The sequence below is a fragment of the Canis lupus genome, chromosome 1, assembly GCF_048164855.1.
Source record: "Canis lupus baileyi chromosome 1, mCanLup2.hap1, whole genome shotgun sequence".
Taxonomy (NCBI): Eukaryota; Metazoa; Chordata; class Mammalia; order Carnivora; family Canidae; genus Canis; species Canis lupus.
Window position 1 is genome coordinate 14,580,362 of NC_132838.1, and position 19,163 is coordinate 14,599,524.

At 47.0% G+C, this 19,163-nt stretch overlaps 1 protein-coding gene and 1 long non-coding RNA gene across 3 annotated transcripts in view; both read left to right on the forward strand.

The window, feature by feature from the left end:
* BCL2 (BCL2 apoptosis regulator) overlaps positions 1 to 19,163 on the forward strand; it is a 169,873-nt gene that overhangs the window by 115,169 nt on the left and 35,541 nt on the right. The gene's annotated exons all lie outside the window — the stretch shown is intronic.
* On the forward strand, positions 8,821 to 11,424 carry LOC140630723 (uncharacterized). The gene is made up of 2 exons (XR_012028434.1): positions 8,821 to 9,609; positions 10,614 to 11,424. It is a non-coding gene; the product is annotated as an uncharacterized lncRNA (long non-coding RNA).

Below are 19,163 nucleotides of genomic sequence, written 5' to 3' on the forward strand. Positions count from 1 at the left end.
AAAGTCAGGGCTCAGATTGCCTTGATTCAAATCCCAGCTGTGTTGACCTTGGGCAAGTCACTTAGCTTCTCGGGGCCTTGTTCTCCTCATCACTAAATGGGGTTATAATTGGTACCTACCTCATAAGTATGTTGCAGCAGTGAAATGAGGTAATACAAAAGGGAGGAAGAATAGTGTCTGATGCAACGTGAGGGGAAACTTTTCTCCTCCTTTGACCTGCTGCATGGATATTTCTTCATGACCATTTCTCTAGCGCCTCCCACGTGTCAGGCACTTTGTTTCCACCCTGCTTAGCCTCTTCCGTACCTTATCAAGTTATAAAACAGTTGAGTATTTGAACCCAGGTCTGTTTGACTTCAAAACCCATCCTTTTTATCATGACACTAAGCTGTTTTTTCTTAGAAATACTTCTTTTAGAAAGCCTTTTGAGATTACCTCCACCCAATTCTGGCTCACTCCTTTATCAGCTTGGGCTGTGCCTTTGTGACATTGACTGTGATTGTTTCTTGTATATATATATCTCCCAAGCTAAATCCTGTGTTCTTTAAGAGCAAGCATCTCTCAGACTCCTTTTGGGCAACTTTTCTGACTGGAACTCAGCCTGATTATCTTAGAATCAGGGGCGGCTACAGGAATAAACAGATCAGAATTTATATCAGCTGTAAAATTTTCCACCTAGCTAAGGAGTGGAACAGATGCTCACTGCTCCTTGCACCGTGGAAATCATGCACAGTGTCCAAGCCCTGTGAAACTTTGGGCATTTCTGAGTCTAGTAAAAGTTATAAATTTGAGAAGTAGCCATGGAAGGCCTTCTACAATGGGTTGGGCTACCAGCACGCAGAGACTAAGAGCGTGACCTCCAGGAGGCTTCTGAGGGTGGCACTACTTGCTGCATCCACCACAGTACATGGTCTAAACCTCATCTTGGCTGCTTGGAGACCTGATTTGTCTATTCCATAGACAGATCCATCTCTCAGGGGCCAACTCCCATTAACGGCCCACTGGATGAGGTGTTCAAGCTGTAATGCCAGCATATTCATTTGTAAGCAGGCCCATATGCTTACCTGTCCCTGCCCATGGTCTCCCTGTGGCTGCATTTTCTTGGGAAGCCAGGTGAACTTCGGAGGTAGCTTGTTGAACACAGAATCTGAACACAGGAAGTTAGCAGATGGTGTGGTGTTCGAGGAAGTGGAACCTGATGACGTCACACACTTATTCATTCCTAAGTTAAGGAGAAAGGTGGGCATGAACACCGCCACCGTAGCCTTTCCAGCTTACTGAACAACAACTGACAAGTCTCTATTCTGACTGGCGTAGTCATCCCCCAAATACAACCCCTGGGATGTAGTCAAACTTTTCAGGATCCAGTGCATTCTGTTTCTTTAAGATGGCTTTTTCTTTCCTGCTCTGGCTGCCACGTCTTTGTGTCCATGTGAGCCCAGAGACAGTGTGTATTTAGGGCAGGGCCACAGGGCAGGCTTTCTACACCATGGAGTGGAGGGCTGATGCTCCACGGCAAGCCACCTTCAGAATCAGCCCAAGGTCGGGCGATAACAGAGGAGCACAGTGATTCTTGCTAAAATAAATTGCACCGCTTGGAAGTACACAAGAGATAGAAAAGAGAGCGAAGGAATCTCTCCAGCAAATGTTTACTGTTCCAACTGCGTGATCACAGATATCCATACGGAGTTCTCAGACACGCTTTTCCCAGGGCCCCACACCCATCCAGAGGCCGATGTCCCAGCCTCCTCTCCCTCTGAACTCCGGCCACGCATGTAGCCATCCACATGGCACCCCTTGTCTTCCGTCACCTTTTCAGAGTTGGTTTAATTGTTGATGCCTTTGAAAACCCTCCCACTTAGAAGCTGCTTCAACTCTCCGAGGTCCCCGCAGGCACAGCTGAGCTGGCGGCCAAGTATGGGGCCCCAGTGCAGCTGTCTCTCATGAGGAACAGCTGTCCTAAGCCAAGTGAGTGATGCCTCTGTCCCGAACCATCTCTGTGCAACCACCTCCTCGCAGCAAGGGTGCAGCGAACAGGGAGCCTTATGGGATCTGGACATGTCCCACGACACCAGCTCCCGCAGAAGGCCAGTTTTCCTCACCTGGGAAGCTGGAGGAGCAGACACACCACCCCTGCTCTGCTTCTCTTCCTCCTTCCTGGCCCACAGCCAAGGACAGGGGCGTCCCAAGGGGGTCTTTTCCAGCTCTCCCTGGTGGCTTGCACTCAGCCGGTGTCCTTGCCCCTTCTGCCCTCTGATCTGCTGGCTGGACGTGCTCCATGGGGAAAGCTCTGCTTGTTAACCTGTCTCAGCATTTCCTTGTCTGTGGCAAGTAGAGGGTTTAAACTCCACCTTCAGCATGACACACGTTTGCTCATTCATTGGTGACCTCCATGCACCAGGCTTGGTGCCAAGGGCTGGGGATACGGTGCGTGCCTTGCACAGCAGTACCATGACTTCTGTGGGGCGCAGAAGCTTTAGATGTTTGAGTAATGGTGTGTTTCCAGCCTCCTCATCCTTGATGGGCTGCCATCCATGCTCTACACAGAATCCTCTGCAGGGAGCTGTTCTTGTCCGCAGGCAAATGCCCAAGGTAGGAACAGGAGGTTTTGTAACAATCTGAAAGCCTTCCTTAAGAAGATTGGTGTGAAGCAGAGCTCTATGTAAGATTTTCCATCCTGTGCCATGTCTGTGTGTAATGAAACCAGGGAGCTCGTTTGCAGAATGAGCCAATAAAGCAAGTTTTAAGATCTGCTTTATGGTATGGGTCTCACCAGGAGAGCTGCGTGGGCACAGTCACCCCTTGTTTCAGGTGGTGTAGGATGCAGGGAGGCTGTGGTAGCTGCTCTTCTTCCCAGGACACAGCTTGTGGCCATCCCCTGGTTCCTAGCAGAGACCTGCCAAGGCACACTCTGCCCATGGAGGTGTTGGGACTCACTCCATGTGGCCAGCTGGGATAGCCAGATGTTTTCTCGGCTGGTATGAGTGTCACCAGAGGCCACCTCCTGCTTCTTGGTGGTGCTTTATTTAAAACAGTGGGTGACCCATTCCATGGTCAGCCACCTTCTCAGCCTGGGCATGTTCAGGTGACTTTCCTGATTCTCCAGGTTGCATCTGACAGACCTAGATAAAGCAGGTCTCTGCAATCTTAGCCACACATTAGAATCACCCAGGAGTATTTATTTATTTATTAAAGATTTATTTATTCATTTGAGAGAGAGAGTGCAAGCGCATGAGTGGAGGGAGAGAAGCAGACTCGCTGCTGAACAAGGAGCCCAACTTGAGACTCAATCCCAGGACCCTGAGAGCAGGACCTGAGCCAAAATTAAGAGGCAGATGTTTAACCAACTAAACCACCCAGATGCCCCTTTAGAATCACCCAGGAGTGTTTTAAAAATCCTGAAGCCCAGGCCACATCCCAAACCGATCCCCCGGTCACTCCGCAGGTAGCACAGACTCCGAGTGATTTCACTGTGTGTGTTAGCACAACTGAGAGAACCTCTAAAGGAAAGAGGAGAGGTGAAGGCAAAGCAAGATAAGGGAGAAGGACGGAATCATGACAAAGAGAAGAAATGAAAGGCCGCCCAGGTGTGGTGGAGAGGGTGATACAGCCAGCAAGCACCGGAGCTCCCTGCAGAAGGGCCGGCCACATGCCAGCCCAGCCCGTGGGGTGTGAATCTGAGAAACTGAGGCAGCCCTGGGATTCAGTTGTGGTAGACTGCATCTAGTCTTTCCAGCAGATGAGCACTTACTGGCCGTGCATCCCTAGGCAGAGTTCACCTGACCCTTTCTGAGCTGCTGAGTCCTTAGCAGTGAAGCAGGGATGGTCAGTCCCACCTGCGGGATTGTGTTGTGGGCTTACTGGAATGACGGCGAAGCTGGGCCCATGCCAGGCACTCTGGACGTGGCAGCTTACTGATAAAAGTATTAGAAGAAACTTATATTTCTATTTCAATAAAGCTTTACCAGCTCTTCTCATCGGTTATTTCCCTCTGCTCTCCTGAGCCATGGTTCTGAAGTCTTGGTTTAGGAGAGCTAAAAACAGTGCAGAGGCCTGGGCTCATGGAAGAGCCCACACATCTGTATTTTTACCAAGCTCCCTGGTAATTCTGATACAGCAAAGGCTGCGAGCCTTTCTGTAAGGGGAGAGCCAGATCCTCCCCCTCTCTGTAGGGGAGGACGTGGAGGAGGCAAGTAGGGGCCCTGGCCGTGCTCTTTACTGGAGCCTCACCATCTCCCACTGCTTGCTCACCACCTCCTACTTTCCTGAACTTTCTAGTGATGTCCATGAATGTCTGCTCCACCTCAACATGGAGAACAGGGTTTGCGAGGCCTGTTGGGGCCGGCAGCCGCACAGCAGGGTAATTCCACCTCTCATTTACAAGTCAAACTGAGATCAACTCTAAAACTGCCATCCTCCGAATTAGTAACTTGTAGCCCAACAAGGCAAAAGTCTCTTCATTTCTGACTACAGGGGCAAAAATGAGTGTCTCTCTCCCTTTTCACACTTGGTTGCCCCAAAAGTGTCTCATTTGGAGCCTTCCATCACCAGCTATGAGAGTGCAAAAGGAAACAGAGCGCCCTCTCAGCATTAATATTTATTTTTAAAGGCTTGAGAAGCCCCATGGACCACAGTGAAACAAAGAGTCCATGCGTTGACAAGTTTCCGTGGGCATTGTGAGGATGTTGATCTGTGGGCGCCCACCAGGACCCTCGGTGGTGTTACTGTTTATTGTTTTTGTTGTAACTATAATAGGAAAAAGGATGTGTCTGCCCATGGGAGCAGCGACTGCAGGGGCCCTGCTCCAAAGACCTGGCCCTCTCGGAAGGGCTGGAGACGCAGGGAGCACTGGTGATGGGTCCCACCGCGGGCTGGGTGTCTGCTGAGTGTTAGTGGGAGATCCGCATGCTCCACACGGCAGCGTCAATCCCCGTGGCTCCTCGGAGGCAGAGTTCTCACCAGATCAGCCTCACCACAGAGCTGGCTGGTAGCAGTCATTCACGGGGCTCTGGAGGCCTGGGAGAGTAGAGAACACCACGGAGACCGAGCCTGGATTGGGGGCAGACAGCCCACCTCCACCTCCTCTCTCCAGGGCAGTGAATGCCACCCGAGGAGCCCTGTGGCCTGGGGAGCTGGCAAGGGCTTTAGCTTCCATTTCACAATGGGAAAGAAGGGATTCCTGCTGCAGGTTTTGCTTGAGGACGAGAATTCCTAGCAACACCCAGGGCCTCTGCTCTGGGGAGGGATTTCAGCCTCTGCCCTGCACTTCGCCATTTGGCGAGCTGCTTTATACATCACATATATCTTCATGCTGCTAAAACTCACTTTCCGTAACCTGTCAGGGGTTAATAAAATATCTGCCAGGAACCTTTAGAGGATTTTGAAGAGAGAAGAAAGGAGTAAAAAGGGGAATGAAGGGAGGAGAGTTGCAGAAAAGGCAGGCTTTTTTAATCATGTCAAAACTTGTGCTTGCTTGATAGACAGCATAGATTGCCTGCCATATGCTTCTTTCACTGGGGACCCTGGAGTTCTTTCATGAATGAAGGGGGACATTAAACATTCATCAAAATACCTTTGTGATACGTGTCAAAATATAGAAAGTTCATCGAGTGAGAAAACAGAAGGCTAAGTGAATGAACAGTCCGAGAATAATAGACTCAGAGCAGTAAGGAAATTTAATGTCTTTTGAGCACCTACTATGTGCCAGGTTCCATTCAAAGCACCCCATAGGTCAGCTCATGTCATCTTCATTAAGAACCCTCACTAGGGACGCTGGGGTGGCTCAGTGGTTGAGCATCTGCCTTCGGCTCAGGGTGTGATCCCACATCAAGTCCCGCATCAGGTTTCCCACAGGGAGCCTGCTTCTCCTTTGCTTGTGTCTCTGCCTCTGTCTCTGTGTGTCTCTCTCATGAATAAATAAATAAAATCTTATAAAAGAAAGAACCCTAAACCAATGAGGTAGGTGTTATTACTGTTCTCATCTTAGAAAGGAGGATGAGCCAATGATGACAATCTCATGACTTTAATCAAAAGATATATTTAATCAAGGAATGTTTTCTTCAGTGTCAATGTCCATCTGAAGAGCCATGGTAATATTCAGGCCTGGAAGTGATCAGGACCTGGCTGAGACATGCTCCCTCCCTAAAGGGGATCTGGGGGCTTTTCATCCCACATCCCAACGGGTAGCTCTCTGGGAACCAAACCCATGGGACTTCTTTAGTGTCACTCATCTTCCTTGTTTTACAAATGGAGCCAGGAGAGAACATGTGGAGGGACCCCTATATAAATAGCTGGCTGGGACACTTCTAAAGATTTGGAACCAGGGGAACCCTGGGTGGCTCAGTATTTTAGCACCCGCCTTCGGCTCAGGCATCATCCTGGAGTCCCAGGATCGAGTCCCACTTCGGGCTCCCTGCATGGAGTCTGCTTCTCCCTCTCTCTGCCTGTGTCTCTGCCTCTCTCTCTTGCTGTGTGTGTGTGTGTGTGTGTGTCTGTCTGTCTCTCTGTCTCTCATGAATAAATAAATAAAATCTTTAAAAAAAAAAAGATTTGGAACCAGATGAGAGATTCAAGGGCTTTCAAGGGATCCACGGGGTGCCTTCTTCAAGGCCGGGTGTCTTGTGTGTCTGAGAATCTGGCACAGGTGCCAAGCCAGGGAGCTTGCTTGCAGCCTTTTCAGAATCTCTAGTCTTTTGGGCCCATGCCTTGAGAGCTCTGATTCTTTTTCTTACCCCCACCAACTCCAGCCACTTCACTGAGCACCTCCCTGGCCCTCAGGAAATGTTCAGCCATGGGTGGACCATTGATCCTCACTCTCCACAGCAGAACCTTTGTGTGTCAAGGGAAGAAAAGGAGGTAAAAAAAAGCCTCTTGCCCGGCACCCATGCTGGGTCTCGGGAAATCTGCTCCAGGATTCCCAAGCAGGCTCGGGAATGAGAGCAGAGAACAAGCCACAATATCCTTGCCGCATTATTTTACTATTATTTTTAAGTTGCAGGCTTGTATGTTTCCATTCATTTTAATTGTGTCAAAGCCCCTGACTTTTGTGATCCCCAAATCCTCTGTAAATTCACCACAACTGGCTTTCGCCACCCCCCACCCAAAACCCTCTCCCTTTCCTGCCTGGGAACCTGCCCTTTAAATTTGACATGGCTAGGATTTTAATCTCTCCTCAAAGGCACAGTGACAATTTCACAACAAAGCAGAGAGGTTGGGTGGTGGGTGGTGTGGGGGGGGCGGTGGGGGGGTTGTTTTCTGCTCCCATTAAGAGAGCAACTGTTCTGTCTTTGTCCCAAGGGGCCAGCTCTTGGCCCCGGACTGGGGAGACCTCAGACTTGCTGTTGCAACATCCATCAGACCCGAGTGCGTCTGGGCTCCTTGAAGGTGACCTGCAGCTGTTTGGATAAAATTCTAAAATCTTGTTTGTGAGATTCTCAAGCCTTGTTTTACAATCGGTCTTCTTGGCAGAGAAACCAGGAAGTTTTACTTTCCCAGGATCCCAGGCAGGTAATTGTTTTCCCAAACTGCATTTTAATCTCTGATGGAAATGGACATTTTTCATGCTGAGAACCTTCACCCACATCTATAAACCGTTTGTATTCACCCTGCGTGTTGGGAGAAGCCAAACAACCCTGAAACCCGCAGAATGTCCCTCCCTGGCCCTAGACATATTTCCATCTCTGGTTATAATTTAGGGCCATTTACATTTCTTTTTTTTTATAAGATTTATTTATTCATTAGAGAGATGGGGAGAGAGCATGAGCATGAGGGGCAGAGGGAGAAGGAGAGTCTCCAGCAGGCTCCCTGCTGAGCGCAGAGCCCCGCAAAGAGCTCCATCCCCCAACCCGAAGATCATGACCTGAGCCAAAACCAAGAACCAGCTCCTTAACTGACTGCACCACCCAGGCACCCCAGGGCCATTTACATTTCAAACAACAGTTATGAGCCTTTTAGTCTCTTGGAATCTTAGAGTGCTTTCCTGTCAAGTGACTGGCCATATCCAGGTGGCACATGATCTCCTAAGGATGACAGTTGACAGTTGGTAAACTCTGATACTTGGTGCCATTTTTAAGCAAAGTAGCATAAGCTGTAATTAGCTGGTAGTTTATGCCACGGCCAGGTGTTTTCTTGGCCCCCAACCTCCTCCTGATTTGTCCCGAGGCCCCTTGCTTAGAAAACATAGTCTGGAAATAGGACCTCAGAGGCCCTGGTTCTCTTCCCACCGCCCCCTCCAGTCCCTGGGACCGTGAGCTCAGAGAAGTGGCTCATGACCAGATAGCACTGTTGAGTGCTGTGCACACACCCATGAGGCTGGCATGGTGGTGCTGTGCTTTGAAGAAGGACGGGTGAGTTCGTTTTCTATCTTGTCTCTTCCTGGAGGTAGGGAGAGCGTGCTACAGGGAGCACCCACCAGCCCTTCCCTGGTGAACTGTCCGTCTGCACGCAGTTCAGCTTGGAAGCCCGACTCCTCAGACATATCCTGTGCCCTGCTTCTCCGGCCCCCTGAGTGCCACTTCTTACCCCAGAGTCCAGGGCTCTGTTTCCTGAGGGTCATTAACGTAAAAGCCAAAACACTTGAAGGGAAAAGCTTAACTTGCCACTCAGTCTTTGTTAGCCATCCACAAATAGCCATCTGTCCGGCCTGGTGCTAGGTTCTCTGACACTGGGGAGGTCCAAATCCAGTTTGAAGCATGAGCCAACGTTCCAGTCTCAGGCAGTCTTCCACAAATGCCTGGGGAGGTGGACGCCAGAAGCACGGTGAAGTGGGACTATGGGGCTGCATGGAACTCGTCCATGGTCTCCTAAGGTGGGTGTTGGGAAGGAAGAAGACGGGGCTCTCCAGGCTGAGTGGACAGCGTGATGGTGCAGGGCTCAGGGCGGATGCTCAGAGAACTGCAAGGAGACCCTCTGGCAAACAGCCACAGAGTGGGAGGGCCTGTGCCTGCAATCACAGGCCCCAGGTTAGGTTTGGGGGGTTTTTTGGTCAAGTGTTCATTTTATGGCCAGGCAGGCTGGTAGAGGGGAATTAGGTGGGCGCTGCAGAAGTATGGCTGAAGAGTTAGCACTTCATCTGCCCTTAGGAAAGGCATGTTTGGTATCTGAGAGGTCCCAGCAATCGACTGAAGTCTGGGTATTCCTGTCCTTGGACATACCTACTGCTCACTCACTCCTTCACTAACTCATCCACTCGTTATTTCACTTACTCCTTGACTTATTCAATCAGCAAACATTTCCTGAGCAAGCACTTCCTCACACTGGACACTGCAAGGCAGAAAAACTTCCTGTTATTAGCGACAGCAGGAAGGTTCTAGAGCCCTGGTCCCCAGGTGCCTGACCACCCACATGGGCCCCCTAAGCCTGCCTCACCTACTCAGTGGGTCTCTAGTGTCAGAGAGGTGTGAAGGAAGGATGAGAGACAGACCCACTTTTCTCAGGCTGGGTCTCATCATCATGGAAAATGCTGATTAGTCTGCAAGCGATTTTATTGCAGGGGTTCTCTATACAGTCGATTTGGTTCCCGCCATTGCTCTCCATCCTAATAAAGTAATCTCCTGCCGGTGGACCGTGCAGAATGCGGACAGGAGCAAACTGGATGCCTCATCTGGGAAGGTACACAACCAAACGATCGTGGCAGTAGTTGGAGCCAAGATGATTTTTTAGCTTTACCTTTGCTTGAAAGTGCCACTCACAACGGTCATCTCCCTTCCCATCATACTAAGTCCCATCTCCGGTATGAATGCCTCCCATGTCTCAGGCTTCGAAGGATCCTGGTGAAGCTGGCGCCACTGACCAGCTCCCAGGTCACCCTGCTTTGAGACATACAAGCCCCATAGAGAGGTTGAGAGCAGGGGGTCACCTGTCCCTCAGGCTCTGAAGGTGTGTCTAAGTCAGTAGACTGCTGACTGATCCCAGTAGCTTCATTGTCTCATGTGGCACGGGTGCCAGGCAAGCCAGGCTCCCCAAGAACATTTCTGGACACTTGCAAAGCAGGAGGAGTGGGGAGCAGGGGTCAGAGAATCAGCTTTGAATCTCCTCTCCTCTCTCTAATCTCCAGAGAAACAGACTCATGAGGGTTATACAGCAATGAAGTTATCAGAATCCAAAACACATCTAAATCTAAAATAAGTATCTAAAACATAAAATCTAAAACATAATTAAGGAAATAAAAGACAATAACGAGAATCAGAGGACTAGAAATTATTAAAAAGAATTAAATGTAAATCATAGTTTTAGTAGCCAGATGGTTCAGGCCACCCCTCAACTTCTCCAAGCCCAGCTTCCTCGCCTTTGAGTTTCTGCTTCATCCCATTGGCAAACCAGGTTTAGCACCATTTGGGACCTCAAATAAACTAACTGGGGCTGGAAGTCACCTGGGATGGCCCAGCACAGCTGTGCCAGTTGTTTACAGCGAGCTGAAGTCTGCTCTGATTGGCCCGGGTGCATACCATGCTGGCTGTTAAATACTTTGAATTCGACTCCTGGAAATAATTTGTGTGAAAGAGTTTGCAGATAGAATAGCACACTGTTAGCTAGCTTAACTATGGCATTTGGGTAGCTGCCTTCTCTGAGTCAAACTTAAAAATACATTCCCCGTATACATTTTTTTTCATCAGCTGACAAATTAATAATCTTCAAATTGGCTCATATTCTTTGAGGCTCAACAAAGGAGAATTACTGCAACTCTGAAGCTTAAACATTCTTTCCCGGTATTTTCCATGAGTGCTGGTGACTTGGCTTCCTGAAGATCCAGGGAATGAAACGTATTTGAGCCTTGGAAGGTGACGGCAGGACCGCTCTTGTCAGGCATTCAAATGAAGAAGGTTGTATTTGAGGAAGGTGACTCTGGACACAGCAGGGCAGGCTTCTGTAGAATGCCAAGGTCTCCCTTTGGTTTGTGGTTCAGTGCGACATCTTAGGTGAAATGGCAGACAATAAACATTTTTAAAAGGGGTGGGCTCTGTGGTTCTTAATGGAATTCCACAAAATTAAATGTGTGTATACAATAAATACTCGTATCGGTGTCTCTTTGAGAATTGAATTAAAGCTATGTGGCTTCTCCCCAGAAAAATTCACAAATACAGGAAATTTATCTTACTATTTTCAGGGAATTTATGGATTCTCCAAAGCTGAAATTTCCTAATAAAGGGTTTTTGTTAATGCACGGGCAAAAACCCTGGGTCTCATGTCCCTTTCTTTGCTAAGATTCTCGTTGTGTTTTTCTCACTTAAAAAGAAACTGCAAGTCAAATTTTATTATAGTCAATATTCGACCATAAATATTTCTTTATAATCACCACTCCCTGAAATTTCTCAGCTCATTTTGTCAAGACTGTACCCAATGATAAAAAGGTCTGGTATAGAAAAGCGGTTTCGTGTCATTATTATAGTTCATAGGAGCAGGGTTTGATATATAATAACAGGAAAATTATTATGTGGACGTGCATTAATTTATTTCGAAGCTTAACTCCAATACGAGTAAATGTTTTTTTCATTCCTCACTGGTACAGGGTGGAGATATACTTTTTTCTCTCAATTTGTTTTTCCACATCTATTTAGGGCAACCAAAATAGGAAAGCTACCACACAGGTCCTCACATTCATTTCCTCCACCCATTTGCTGTGCTCTGTCCCAGGTCTGATGAATATAACTTTTTAAACATGTCATTTATTTTTATTTTTATTTTAGCCTAACTGTCCCTTCAGAAACGCCAAGGGAAAATATTTTTAGCTTAACTAACAAAACAAACATGTTTAAACAAGTAACACCCAAAGCATTTAGGTAGAATTGGTGTTTTTGGTGTTCCGCTGTTTTAATGGTGAGCCAGTAAGATACAAGCAGCAACAGAATTTTTTCTCGATCCCTAGGTGTATGACTTTCTTTCGGAAATAAAAACAAAGAGAAGAACTGATAATGACTTTTACGTGGGAACTAAACTTTCTGTTGTTTTGAAAGGTGTTTGTACGCTAGATGACATGCTGCCTTTTTTCCCTCCGTTTGTAATCACTATTTATAAACATCCTGTGCAGAGCCAGTGGACAGGCAGATAGATCGTGGTGCACATGAAGGAAAGACGAGCCAAGAGAGAACAAATGCTGAGTCCAGCCTCATCAATGCTCCTTAAAGATAGACTTCTCTGCCTTCAGGATCTCGTAGGAGACTTCTTAAATTTTCAGGTAGAACTAATGGTTTAAAATCCATCACTTCTTATTTTGATCTTGACTCTGAGGGTAGGATCCTCGACCCCCTGAAGATCTGAGGTGAGAAAATAATATTTTGCTTAAAAAGCAAGATCCATCTCACCAGTTAGTTCTCCGGGGTCAAACAGCCCGAGCATCTTTAATGTCTGTGTTGTCCTTGCTCAGTGAACAGATGAGTGTGGGGGGTAATACATGTGAACGAATAAATAATATCCAGTTGGAATAATCTGTGCCTTGATGTGTCCACGCAACGATAGGTCGGTTACAATTTTTATTTTATTACTTATATTTATTATCGCTATCTCCTATAATTTGAAGCATGTTTACCATCTATAGTTCTTCTTGACGGTTTTCTAGTTTCATTTTGGCCTGTGGCGTTGGATAGCTCTTTTGTGAGTGCTCCTAACTAGTCCTTTTTTTTTTTTTTAAGATTTTATTTAGTTATTCATGAGAGACACAGAGAGAGGGGCAGAGACACAGGCAGAGGGAGAAGCAGGCTCCACGAAGGGAGCCCAATGTGGGACCCGATCCCGGGTCTCCAGGATCACACCCTGGGCTGAAGGCGGCGCTAAACCACTGAGCCACCCGGGCTGCCCTTCCTAACTAGTCTTGTACAAGAATAAGTGACGTTATCAATCTGTTGGTTGTTGCGAGTGGCATCCCTTCTCATCTCGTGATTATAAGTGCTTTTCTCTTGCAAGCCTCCTGAACCCTGTTGGGACCTCAGTTACGAAGCATTTTCATTACACTTTATCTGAATTTCTCAGAATATCCTAACCTGCTGAACCTCGGCGGTGAATCAGGCTCGTTCACCACGTGGGAACAATTGCAGGCAGACACTATGAAATGTATTAGCAGGCTATTTAAATCCTTTTATTTCCTAAAAAGTTTAAAAGGCCAGATCTTTGAAATTAAGGTGTCTGCCCCCCTTTTTTTTAAACCTCATTAGGCTGGCATGGGGACTGAATCTTGAGAAGTATAGTAAACTCTGTTGGCAGGGCGGGAGGGCCACATCCCACTTGGCTATGAAGACATCGGCAAAACAGGGTTTTTAGGCTGAGACAAAAAAAAAAGTTCACTCTGAATTCAGAATAGAAGAAAACATTAACAGAAAAGCCCACAGAAATTCAGTTTATAATATGGTATTAACATCCGAAGGGTGACTTAATCATTTTCTAATCTTCTCCCAAAAAAGGCTGTTAGCAAAAGTTTCTGATGAAAGGGTTGTCCTCTGATTCTAAGTTCTTAGAAGAAGGGACCTGATTGGTACAATTCTCTCTGTACCGATGCTGAGCCAACTGCCAACAGCAACACAGTGACCTTCCATGACTAGTCCGATGGATTTCATGCCGCCTTTCACGTTATCATCTGTACCTGTTTCATTACGTACAGAATAGAAGTATGAGTGAACGAAGGTTTCCAGGGATGCGGGTGGCTTCAAGATTTGAAGAGGATGGGAGGGGAAACATGAGGACAAAGAAGCAAGGGAAGACTTCAGAAAGGAACCTGCCTTACCTGTCACCTATCCCAAAATGACTGTGGGTCTCACGGTGTTAGTGGAGGATTCCCTCCCACGTGGGGGCAGGGGCTGGGCCTTTTCTCCCTGAACACCACAGGTGGCAGAGTGGAAGCAACACGTAATGTGGTTCCATAGAGCTGTGCCAGGGGAAGCGAAGGTTGTGAACAATAATTCAAAATAAAAGTAGGACCCAGGTGCCCAAAGTATGAATTGCGAACATCGAGCACTTCCTGCGCATGGGCCCCATTCCAGCTGCATGCCATTTAAAACCTAGGTTCCTAAAACAAAAATAAATAAATAAATAAAAATTTTTAAAAATTTTTAAAAATTTAAAAATTTTTAAAAATTAAAAATAAAAAAAATAAAACCTAGGTTCCTGGTTGCTGCTTCATCTGCTCGTTTGTGATTAATTCTGTGAGTTCTTGATTCTTGATAATAATATTAATAGCCAACACAGAGTAGTTACCATGATCCAGATATTACGTTAAGCGTAGTACATGTAATAACTCACTTAATCCTCACAAGGATGGAATGAGGTAGGTCCTGTCATCATCCCCACTTTACAGATGAAGAAACTGAGGCACAGAGACACATTTAGCACCCTGCCTAAGATCACGCCCTACTTTGTGACTGACCCAGGGTGAGTCCCATGTTTGTGTTCTTAGCCACCACGTCAGGTTTCCTCTCAGGTGATTATAATCATAATATAGCTATTGATTATATGAGTTTACATTGAAGAATGTGAAGAAATATAAAACAGATCATCACTGTTCTCCCCAAAGATGAAATTTAAAAGAGGATTAAAATTACCTTGCTGATGTGCACTGGTATCTATCACTAAAAGAAAATGCAACTCTTGTCTGCATTTAATTTAGAAAACAGGGACGTTTGGGTGGCCCAGTGGTTGAGCATCTGCCATCAATCAGCTCAGGTCGTGATCCTGGGGTCCTGGGATCGAGTCCTGTATCGGGCTCCCCGTAGGGAGCCTACTTGTCCCTCAGCCTATGTCTCTGTCTCTCTCTTTCTCTGTGTCTCTCATGAATAAAAAAATAAAGTCTAAAAAATTAATTTAGAAAACAAGGGCTGGTTGCTTCTGACAGCTTCACAGAAACCCACCATGGAATCAATTAGGGAATGAATGTCACTAGACTTCACTGGGTGCCCGCCTATGCCTGTAGCCCATGAGGCCCTTGTCCGACTTTAAGAATGCACAAAAGGCAAACCAGAACATTTCCTGAATGCCTGATTGCAGAATCAGGCCTATTGATTCACTGTTCTTGAGTCAATAAACAGTTCAAAGCAAAGAAAGTTAAGGTCCCCAAATAAAGCCTGCTCAGTGTGTATGAAATGGTGTTTACATTCAGCTGTTTGGTTTGGGTTCTGGTAGAGAAAGCACAGTAACCATTGGTCCACAGTGTTTCTAGATACCATCCTCAGATTACCTTTCCTCTTCCCATGGATATGCAGACCACCTAAAAAGTTCTGACATTCCGGGAGGACTTTTTACTCAACAGAACATGAGGGAACCTTTGGAAATTTATGCTACAGAGGCCAAATTTACCAGTGAGCGGAGCTGTTTACATTTCCCTCCAATTGGAAACAGATCAGAAGCTTTAGGGCATTAGAAAATGCAAGCTACATAACAAAATTCTGAGTTCAAGCATTTCATGGATTTTTGGCTCTTGATGTCAGTTATGGATGATTATAACCCTGGTGTGATTCTCAGTGCAGAGTTGGCAGTCTCTCTTAGAACAGCAGCCAGCTGCAACAATGACCTCTAAGACTATGGAAATGTACCCTCACCTCAGCCTTTGGCCTGGGCAGCCAGGCCCAGGACTGAAAGGGTAGCAGCTGCTGGGGTCCAAAGAGATTTACAGATTCCTGGCAATGAGGGAAACAAGAATGCCCTTGAAAAGTCCTCTGGTCGGTCCTGCTGCCTTTAGGCAAAACCACCCAACCATCCCAGCTAGATGAGAACAATCCTGTCTTAAGACCTGCAGAGAGTGGACTGCAAACTCCCTTTGTCAACTTTCACTTTGGCAAAATGATCTTTGGTAGCGAGGCTGTCCCCACAGCAGGAAGAGGAACCTGTCTTAGAAAGTTGTGTGATCTAAAATGTTCCAGAGATACATGATAGATAGATTGATAGATAGATAGATAGATAGATAGATAGATAGATAGATAGATAGATGATAGATGGAGGGAGGTAACAGACGGTGCGAAGGGAATGAGAGACAAAGAGGGAGGCAGAGAGAGAAAAAATAACCATGAAAGTTAGATAATGTCCAACCAGTGGGACATACGAGAAATATTTATTACAGAATTATATGCCAGAGGAAACCCATTTGAAACCCTCCTTCATGCTCCTAGAGCACTTTCCACATACCTCTATCATCCCTAGCACCTTATTGTGTTGCAACATGAGAATTTGTTGGCCGTGGATCTCCCTGGCTGAAATGTGAGCTTCATAAGGCAGGGGTCCTATCTTATTCTTGTGTGTAGTCTCAGCATCTAGCCCAGTGCCTAGCTCAGTGGAAGGGAAGGAAGAAGGAAGGAAGGGAAGGGGAGGCAGGGAGGGAGCGAGCTAAGTTGGTCAACCAATATGATAAATAAATTCAGATCCCTGAAGGAGTGCATCATTCCTAATGCTTCAATCCTTAACTTTTTCCCACCCAAACTTAACCTATCCAGTGTCCCATTCCCCCCTCCATAAACTGTAACACTCAAAGTCAATATGATTATATAATCTGCCCAGGATTGGAAGGATTTGTTAATACTTATCTCTGTTTGACACCTTTCTAAGAACGCCGATTCATTATAATGCTATTTGGCTCTGAAATTATTTCCCCCAAATATATTTCATTTGAATTCACTGTTTATACATATACATTTTCCATGACCTGGGTGCTATTGCATGGTCTTGGCCAGTGAGAGCTGGTGTGACACACTGCAGGGTGTCTTCTGGGTCAGTGACTATTAGTGTACCTTATGCAAATGTTCCCAGCCAGTGCATCGTCTCTGTATGCTCTGTCACCAAGTATGTTGTGTTGTCTGGCTCTCTTTCTACTGTTGACACACAATGGCTGACAAGAGGTGTGGGAGTGCAAACACCAGCTCCCAATGCCATCAGGGGAAGTTAAGGGAACCGGGAAAAGGCCAGCTGCTAATTTATTTAGGCTTGCTGGGAAGTCCTGGGTGTCACCAAGGTCCTAGTCTGGAAGGGTCGCTGTGAAGGGAATGGGAGCTGCAGGCATGGTGTGACTTTGTGGGGATTTTAGGGCAATGGAAAGTGACAAGAGTATGACACTAGGGACATCACTCCCCGGGGACCTCTAGTGTTTGATTGCCTCTCTCAGCCAGGCAAGATATGCATGTATCAGCCCTGCCCCTCCAGAGCTCCTGGCAGCTAATTGTTTGGAGTGACCCCCATTTCTTCCCAGATCCAAATCCTCTCATCTTTCAAGGTCCAATCCAAGGTTCGGCCATGTTTCTCCTCATCTAGAGAATATTCTTCTCCTTCCCTCAGAGCTGTCTCTTGCCTCCTCAGCACTTCTTGGCATCCCTCTTATCATTAGCTTTCTCTCTCTGGGGCACTTTATTGGGCTATGTATAAAGCCCTGAGTGCCCACCACAGCACAGATCCTTTCTGCAGAGGCTGACCAGCTCTTCACACCAGGGGCCAGGCACTGTGTCTTGTGGGCCTCCAAGCGCATCCATAGCCCATGTTGGATTAAGGCCCCTGGCAAGGGACTTGCTCATAGGTAAACAGTACAGCCAGTAAGGTGATCTGACACGAGGACTCTGCCCATCTGGGGCCTTGGTTTTTGCTAGCAACTGTTTGGACCAATCAGACCCTTCCTGGGAGTCATTACTGTTTTTAACGTTGTCATATAGCTTATCTGTGCTTTCCCTTGGGCTGAGGTCGTTTTTATTCCTTCAGTAGATCATAAAGTCCTGGGGGAGGGGGGTACAGAGTCTTACCGAATTCTTCTTTACTCGCCCTCTGTACTGGGGCTCTTGGCGTTCAGGAAATGTTGAGCAGGTGAATATGACGCACATTGGCCTGATGCCTTCAGCCAAGGAATAGACTCCTCTCGTGGCTTCTTGTCAGGTTCTGCAGCCAACTGTGCAAGAGAGAGGGGGATCAGAAAGGTCTCTCGGCATTGCTGAGCAGTGTGAATTGGGCCACTGAGCAGGGGAGTGGAGGCAGCAGCAGCAGCTGGCCAAGGATGTGGTTGGAGGGATAAACACAGAAGATGCCTGTGGGCTACCCAGGCCAGAGAGGTCTGAGGCTTGGGGTCTGGGAGATGGGGACAAAGCAGTCCTAAAACAATGAAGACAGAGCCAGAGACATGAAAAGTGACAGTAGCAAGTCTGCAGAGAGGGACAGACACGCAGAGATACCAAATGATGTTCATCCGATCCGGAACAGGTCTGCTGGTGGTAGTCAATGTGAACTCCTGCTTCCTTCCCCGGCTGGGGTGGGGGTGGGGTGGGGGTGGGGGTGGGGGACGGATCCTCAGCAGCAGGGGTTGCATTTTGTTCACCTGGCTATGCTCGGGGTCCAGCAGGACCTGCATGCAGCCAGGCACGCAGTAGGCTCCCCGTCATGGTTTTTAACCTGAGCTGAATTGATAAGAGGATTTCACAGCCCATCTTGACAATATATCCAGAGACCTACCAAGGTTTTGATCGCCTTGAACATTATGAGATTCTCTCCCTTAAATCTGACTGTGCTTTCTTGACACAACTTAAATCCATTTCCTCTCCAGTGGCTTAAAATGCATGGGATGGTTTTTCAGCCATTCGGAAAAGAAGGAATGCTGTGTATAAAGCCTGGATTCAATAAAGCCAGATTAAAAAAAAAAAAAAAACCCAGCTCTTAGCATCTTCAACTACAGACACTGGTCTGGGCAGGGCTTTTTGCTTTATTGAATCCAGCTGAATAGCTTGACTACATTAATAATGGGGCTGCATTTCCAACCACTGCCTCCCAGTCTTTTCCCCTAAAAGCCTTATGGTACTTAAGCAACTGCTAATACATGAATAATTGCTGGTGGCATCATTTCCTGCCATGATTTGACCACCAGGATGAGGTTTTTCTTCTTGTACCTAATCTGGAGTTCTCAAGCCTGCCATGTGTGGCCTTGCAAGATCATATTTAAGACACAGTAAACAAATCCAACTGCAGCTATGAGTTGGGCCGTATTGAGTTTCTGTGTTGAGAAATTACAGATTTGGGAAGACTCTATTGGGTGTATAAGTAATATTGGTCTGAAGGGGGATCCTACCTCCAGGTTTTCCAGGGATTTGAACTTGGTATTTCCACAGAGCTTGGGTAGCCCCATTTTGTAGGGTCCCAGGATGGACTGGTGGAGTGGCCTCCCCGCACTTCAAAGAAGATACTGTCTATTTAGCTCCCGTTGTGCCATACTTCTTTTTGAAGTT